The following is a 7,929-nucleotide window of genomic DNA, read 5'->3' as shown; positions in this document are numbered from 1 at the left end:
ACACACAAATCTTCCACGTGAGTGTTAGCAAGTGTCATATGCTACTCCTTTCGTTCCAAAATGCAGTCCATATAGCTTTATTGAAAATTCGAACCTCACAAACTTTTACCGAGTTTTTGTGTACCAAAATGCACATATAGAATACCCAGTATATATCATTTCATTCATCTTTGAGAGGTAACTATAAAGACGGAGGAGGCGTCTACAAAGAAAGACTGTTGTATCACCTGTAGCAATTTCAACCATCCTTTGGTGTGGAGGAATATCATAGGAACTCTATATGATATGATTTTTATAGAATTTTTTCCTTTAGAGCCAATTGGTTCATGGGAATAGATTCATATACTCCACATTTCAAAGGAAATAAATATGATATCATTTTTATAGCTTTAGAGCCACTTGGTTCATATGAATGGATTCCTATACTCCCATAATTTCGAAGGAAAATAAACATTACCGTATATTCAATAGAAAAGTTCCTATGATGTGAACCAAATGACATCTCTTTTCTAATCCCTCCTCATAGGAATTGAGATACATTTCATCTCTAGATTCAATAGAGAAGTTCCTATGATGTGAACCAAATAACATCTCTTTCCCGATCCCTACTCATGGGAATTGAGATACATGTCATATCTTTCCCTACAACTTCCATGTATACATCTTCTATTCCTAAATAGCTAGTACAACCCACTAGTAGCTTTTTTCCTAGAGATGCAACTATGGCACAAGAACACGTCATGCATGCAAGTCATAAATCACATTGTTTTTTCTACTCTATGCATGCAAGCACCACATCATCAATATGTGCATGTTACTCATAAGTTATTTCTTGCATTAAATTTTGCATTGACAATGTATGTGCTGGTCACGTGCACACATATGTAGTTCACATTCACATTTTTGATAGAAATGCCATTCTTTTAACTGCAATTCATTTTTCCTCTTTGTACTCCCTTCGTCTAGGTGTGTAAGGCATCTTCCGAAAACCAAACAATCCCAAAACACTTTGGCACAGTACATTAACTCCCTCCTCGTTTCTTGTTTCATGACATATCAACCAATAAGATATGTGGGCCATGCATGCTTTCCCAAAACGCAAGCACTTCTCCTTTGTTCTAGAATCTTCCGTATCATAATTTCCCAAACTTTTTTTAAATGAATTGCCATTATTATTTTTTACTTTATGCTTTACAATGCACAATCCCATCAATCTTAACCTTTTTATAAAACTAATTGATTTTGAATGAGATTAACTATAAGAACTAAACGAACATCTACATCATGCATATATGACTCAAAGCTTACATGCTATAGTGTGTATTTATTCATAATTTGGTTTCCAAATCTCATGCGTTCAATGCATGTACCGTACTAGTTTTGTGTAGAGTAGCAAATTTCACGCGGTCGCGGGTATATCAAAATGCAGGGCCCATGAATCATTGCCTTTTGGTCAAACCTACATCCACAATTTTTTGTACGTATATCTCCACTAGTCCCCGAACCCAAAATGCTTCCTCGTTCCCATAAAACCAAGCGGCCCACACATATTAAGGCGTCGACTCGAACTAATCCCTTTCCCGTTTACTATGACGTGGCCCCGCACGCGCTAGTACTCCTACAAACCCTACTGCCGCACGCATCATCGGTTTTCTTTAAGAGGACGAGGGAGAAGCGGATTTGTAGTGGAGGCGCTTTCAAAAAAGGATTTGTAGTGGAGGCCCCTACCCTAGGGTGCCCTAGGTAGCTGCCGCACGCATCATTGGTTTTCTCTTTTCTTTATGCTCTTGCGCCCGAGAATGAAATGATGGTTGCTTCGTCCGTCCAGCTTAATGCGGGAAAGGTGGGGCTTTGTGATTTAACCCCTCATTGCTCATTTACTACTACTGCGGCTCTACGACCGGGGTGCCTCCAAGTCCAACCGTTACTCTGAACTATAATTTGGTGCATCGCACATGGAACAAGACGGTGGATGAGCCACATGTCGGCCAAAGGGGTCATGTTAAGTGTGTCACCATTTCGTGTGCGGACTGACCCTACTTGAGTTGCTATGCCAACACGACAGGAGCAGCCTACCACTTGGTTTTTCTCCTCAATGAATCCCTACTATATTTATCTTAAAAGATACGTATTGTACTACCCTATCCGTCTCGGTTTATAGGGTGCGCACGTAGTTCTCGGTCATCCATTTGACTAACTAAATATGAGTTACTATGTCACAAAAACTATATCATTCGATTCTTAAGCGGATGTAGTTTCTAAACATATACTGTCACATATATAGCCAGTTAAATTATCAACCTAGAACGACGTGCATGCCCTGTAAACCGATACGGAGGAAGTAGTAAAAATGAGGTGATTTTACCGAGCGATGGGCGGGGGAGCATGGCCTGTCATGCGGTCCCACATGTCATGATGTACCAAGGCGATGCGCATGTCCCTCTTGAGGCAGAATAATGGCAGAAGCAATACTACGTGGTTTTCTTGAAGGAGATGATGGCGAAGCGAAGTGTGAAATAATGGTTGCTTCATCCGTCTGGGAAGGTGCGGCATTGTGATTTGACGTCTCATTGCTCATTACTACTACTAGGGCGGTACGACTAGGGTGCGTCCCCCCTGCTGTTCTACACTGTTAGTTGGTGCATGACATGTTGACCCGGTTGCTATATGTCCCACATGTAGGCGAGAGCAAGTACAAAATTCATGAAAGTGAGCGTCGACGGAGGTGTACAAGACACGACTTGGTTTTTGCTGCTTCACGCGATCCATTGATACAAACCCAGTCTAGAAAAACAAGGCGAGGGCGGGTCTTTTCCCGTGCAGTAGGCAGGGGAGTTTGGCATAGTCTATTCAAGGCAACGACGCGGGAAGGGAAAAAAGCAAATAAAGGTTGAGCGACTTAGTTTTGGGAAAATCTGATTTTACGGAGTACGTAGCCAGTATGGAGGTAGTATACTACTTACTACTCCCTCCTTTCTAGTTTATAGGGCTCGTCTGAAAAAATTCATTTTTCCGTTTTATAAGTCTCAATTCTACTCGTAGTAGTAGTACCATCACATGTTTGATTTCGAGGTGCGTTAAATCACTCGATGCAACCATTGTCAAGAGAAAACTCACAAATGCATGTAGAAGTTCATGGAAATTTAGTGGTCATGCATGCATTTGTTCTAATTAATGCCTCGATATACATAACTTCTTGAGAAAAACGAGCGTACATTACTTGTGCAAAGTACGAAATTAATTCCACCACTCACTGTCTACCTTGGTTGGAGAGATTTTGAAATTGAGCCATAAACTGGAATGGAGGGAGTACTAGTAACATAGCCTAGGGTAGCTTGCTGCACCGCGGACTCCAAGGAAATTGTTGTAGTAGTACTACTCCTATATACTACTCCAAGGAAATTGAGCCATAAACTGGAAAGGAGGGAGTACTACTAAAGGACATATATTCCAAACAATATGATAATCTCTCTAACCAAGGTAGGAACGAGGAGTAAACGGAGGGAGTAGTAGAATTTTCTCCTCGTCCTGCGAGCCACCGTGCACGTGGGTGAGGGAGCGAGCGTAAGGCGTAGTACTACTACCTCTGTCCTGGTTTATAGGTCACTGTCGGTGTCAAAACCGGCGGATCTCGGGTAGGGGGTCCCGAACTGTGCGTCTAGGCGGATGGTAACAGGAGACAAGGGACACGATGTTTTACCCAGGTTCAGGCCCTCTTGATGGAGGTAAAACCCTACGTCCTGCTTGATTAATATTGATGATGTGTGTTACAAGAGTGGATCTACCACGAGATCAAGGAGGCTAAACCCTAGAAGCTAGCCTATGGTATGATTGTTGTTCGTCCTATGGACTAAAGCCATCCGGTTTATATAGACACCGGAGAGGGCTAGGGTTACACAGAGTCGGTTACAATGGTAGGAGATCTACATATCCGTATCGCCAAGCTTGCCTTCCACGCCAAGGAAAGTCCCATCCGGACACGGGACGAAGTCTTCAATCTTGTATCTTCATAGTCTTGGAGTCCGGCCGATCATGATAGTTCGGCTATCCGGACACCCCCTAGTCCGGAACTCCCTCAGTAGCCCCTGAACCAGGCTTCAATGACGACGAGTCCGGCGCGCATGTTGTCTTCGGCATTGCAAGGCGGGTTCTTCCTCCGAATAATTTATAGAAGATTGTGAACACCAGGATAGTGTCCGGCTCTGCAAAAATAAATTCCACGTACCACCGTAGAGAGAATAATATTACACAAGTTCAATCTGCTGACGTATTTTGTGGCGTGACGTCACACCACTACCAAGCCTTTACTCGAATTGTTTTTATTGTTCCACCTCAGCGCGTTTAGCGAAGCGGTTTCCTTGGCACGTCTTGTCGAAGCAGAGATCGTGTTCCCCTTATTCCGGGATTCCCATCAATACGGACGTGGGTAACCCAACCGCGCCATTGATTGTGACGCTTGGGAGATAAGCGAGTTTTACCAGGCCGGTGGGGACACATGTTTTTGTCCGCCCATATAAGGGGATAAAGATCCAACCCTTTTACCTGCGCCTTCTTCCTCCTTGGCTTATCCATCTCCGCGAACTCGAGCTCCAGCGCCCAAGTCCGCACTTCTCACCTCAACCTTCTCCAACTATGTCCGGAGCGGGAGGCAAGTGGATGGCCTCCTCCGTCACGGAGGGGCAGATCCAGAAGCTGCGCAACGCCGGATATTTGTCCAGCAACATCGCGCACCGGCTCCCCGACGAGGGAGAGCTCATCCCCACCCCCAGGCCCCATGAGAGGGTAGTATTTCTTCCCCATTTCCTCCGCGGACTGGGCTTCCCACTTCATCCCTTTGTCCGGGGGCTCATGTTCTACTACGGCCTGGATTTCCATGATCTGGCCCCGAATTTCATCCTCAACATCTCGGCGTTTATCGTCGTGTGCGAGGCCTTCCTCTGCATCCAGCCCCACTTCGGCTTGTGGCTCAAGACCTTCAGTGTCAAGCCGAAGGTTGTGAAGGGCAGCCAAGCGGAGTGCGGAGGCGCCATGGTGGGCAGGATGTCCCACGTTACCTGGCTGGAGGGCACTTTCGTGGAAACCATTAAGGGGTGGCAATCGGGGTGGTTCTACATCACCGAGCCGCGTGACCCTGATTGGGCAGCGGCCCCCGAATTCAGATCTGGCATCCCTACACGGCTCACCTCCTGGAAAGAGAGTGGTCGGATCTGGGGTGATTCAGAGGAGCTGACCGGACTCCAAGCCTGTATCCAAAAGCTGGTGGACAAGAAGCTCAAGCTTGTCAACATGATCCAGGTCATGCTCATCCGCCGGATTCTCCCGTGCCAACGACGGGGCTTCAACATGTGGGAGTTTCGATCCGGCGCAGCACCAGACTCTGAGCGGGCTCTTCGACACTACGTACGAAGATGTCTGGAAGGTGCTGTTCAAGGGCGCCGAGGCTCCCGCATCCGCTACCGAAGATCGCGGATTCCGCTCGCAGCGTCCAGCTGACGAGGTAAGTGATTTTGCCACTTGTTTTCCATAGTTTGACTCTATGCGGGATCTAAACTCCCTTTACCTTTGACAGGACTGGCTGGCGAAGGCCGAACGGACTATCTGTCCGGCCCCATTGCCAGAGGACCCAGCGGACGCCCGCCTAACGGGGCTGCTGGCTCCGGCACCCCACGTGGTGCCGGAGAAGAAGGCCAAGAAGAAGGCCACGGGTACTCGAAAGAGTTCCCGTTTTCAAGTGTTATCGGATGATGAATCCGAGGCCGACTCCTCCCACCAAGGCGAGGAGGAGAAGAAGAAAGCCTCTCCCCCAGCGGGGGGAGGGAAGAAAAGGAAGGCCTCCCCAACAAGGGAGGCCGAAGGGTCCAAGAAGGGAAAAATTCTTCCCCCGGACTGCTCTGCCAACGCTAGTGACGACGACGAGGACTGGCCTCCAAGGGCCAAGCCCCTGGCGAGATCGTAAGTATCCGGACTCCCGAATAACTTCAAGGTTTTTCCTTTTCGCCACATAATGTCTTTCTAATGCCGCATACAACCCTGCAGTCCGCCCAAGGATGATCTTCCCGCTTCGTCGAGCGGGTCCTTAGGTGCGTCGGATATGGATTCTCTTCCGACTGCCTCCACCCCCCGTGACACGGACGATGCCGAGGTGGGATCCCAGGAAGGGACCCAGCAGGAGGAGGAGGCCCTGGAGGTGTCGCAGAACAACCTCCCGGACTTTGCACCAGACTCAGCCCCGGAACCCACAGTGGCTCCGGAGTCCGGCGGGCGACCCCTTCGTAAGAAGGGCAAGACTATGACGCCGGCAGCCTCCGTCCAACCGGAGGCGCCGGATAACTTGCTGGAGGCGCTCAATGGCGCCTCCATTGAAGAGGAACGCCACACTATTATGAGTGCGGTGATTTAGAAGGTTCAGCTCGCCAAGAGCGGGCTGACTGAAGCCTGCAGCAGCCTTCTAACAGGCTTTGAGGTAAGAATTTCAATATATGTAAAATGGTACCACATAGACAGTAGCCCCTGATGCTTGGTTCGGTGTTCGGAAAGAAAAGCCGGACTGAGGATCTAAAAAGATATACGCAGGAGTCATAAAACATATGTCAATATGGGATTGCAGGTTGTGCTGCTGACCTCCGCCGCACTGACTGCGGAGGTCAATACTTTGAAGGAAAGGCTCGAGCGGTCCGAGAACAAGCTCGGCCGTGCCAAAAAGCAGCTCGAGGACAAGGAAGGTGAGTAACACCTTATTAAAATTGTACCTTATAGAAAAGGATTTTGGTTGCAAGAAAAATGACAAGGATAACGTGGATGTAACAGGGGCCACGAACGAGGTGGCAACCCTGAAGGATGCGCTGTCCGCGGCCGAACGTAATGCGGCCACAGAATGCACCGAGCGAGAGAAGCATGAGGTGCGGGTGGCGGAGGTACAGCAAGAGCTCCAGGCTCTCATGGAAAAACATGAGAGTTTGGAGCGTGACTCAAAGACTCGAGAGTCCGAGCTTGCGACGGCTCTTGAGAGTGCCAAAGCCGCTAAGGCAGAAGCCTATAAGGCCCTCCAAGAAATCGAGGAATTGAAGAAAATAGCGGCAGGTAAGGCATTTTTCATGCAAAGTAAGCATGTGAGTGTTAATTACCTGTTACTTACTCGAATTCGGAGCTCTCTAGGAACGTTCGCAGATCTTCCTCGCAGCGTATCCGATGATGTCGCATTCTACCGGGCCGAGGAGGGGAGCTCGACGAAGAAGGTCTTCTGGTCTCAGTATGCTGAGGCCGGATATCCGGTGCCCCTTAGCGACCAGCTGAAGCAGCTGGTCGAGCTCCATAAGGTGGCCGAACAGGCCATGAAGGGCCTCATAGTTCGGTTGTGGCCTAAGGAGGCCATGCCTGGGAACTACTTCGGCCTGGTGCGGCGGCTGGTGGATGCGTGCCCATGGGTTGAAGTCATCAAGCACTCCGCTTGTATTGAGGGTGCCCGTCGGGCCCTTGCCCGCGCAAAGGTGCACTGGGGCAAGATGGATGCCCAGAAGCTTGTGACGGACCCGCCACCGCAGGGCAAGGAGCATCGCACGCCCGAGATGTATTATAATACTATGCTGAAGGGTGCCCGCACTATTGCGGGTGAGTGCTCCAAAGATGTAATATTTGAGTAGACTCGCATTTTGTTATCCTGTGCGCTGAAAACTTAGTTCATATGCGCTAAGCAATGCTTGTTAATTTAAAATATTACCTTCTGTGTGGCTGTTTATCAAATCTGAGAGATGGCAAGTCGTCGGCTTCAGCCCCCATGCCACGAGTGCTGGGGTGTTCGGGATAAACTTGAGCACTCTTGTTCCCATTTTTGGGTCCATCTAGGGAGGCGCTCAACACAGCGAACAAGGCAACCGGACTTATAATGCTTGAACACTCTCACTTAGCCATAGAATTCTATAATTTTAAATT

Source organism: Triticum aestivum, chromosome 6B, assembly GCF_018294505.1.
Source record: "Triticum aestivum cultivar Chinese Spring chromosome 6B, IWGSC CS RefSeq v2.1, whole genome shotgun sequence".
Taxonomy (NCBI): domain Eukaryota; kingdom Viridiplantae; phylum Streptophyta; class Magnoliopsida; order Poales; family Poaceae; genus Triticum; species Triticum aestivum.
Note: the sequence above shows the minus strand (reverse complement) of the source record.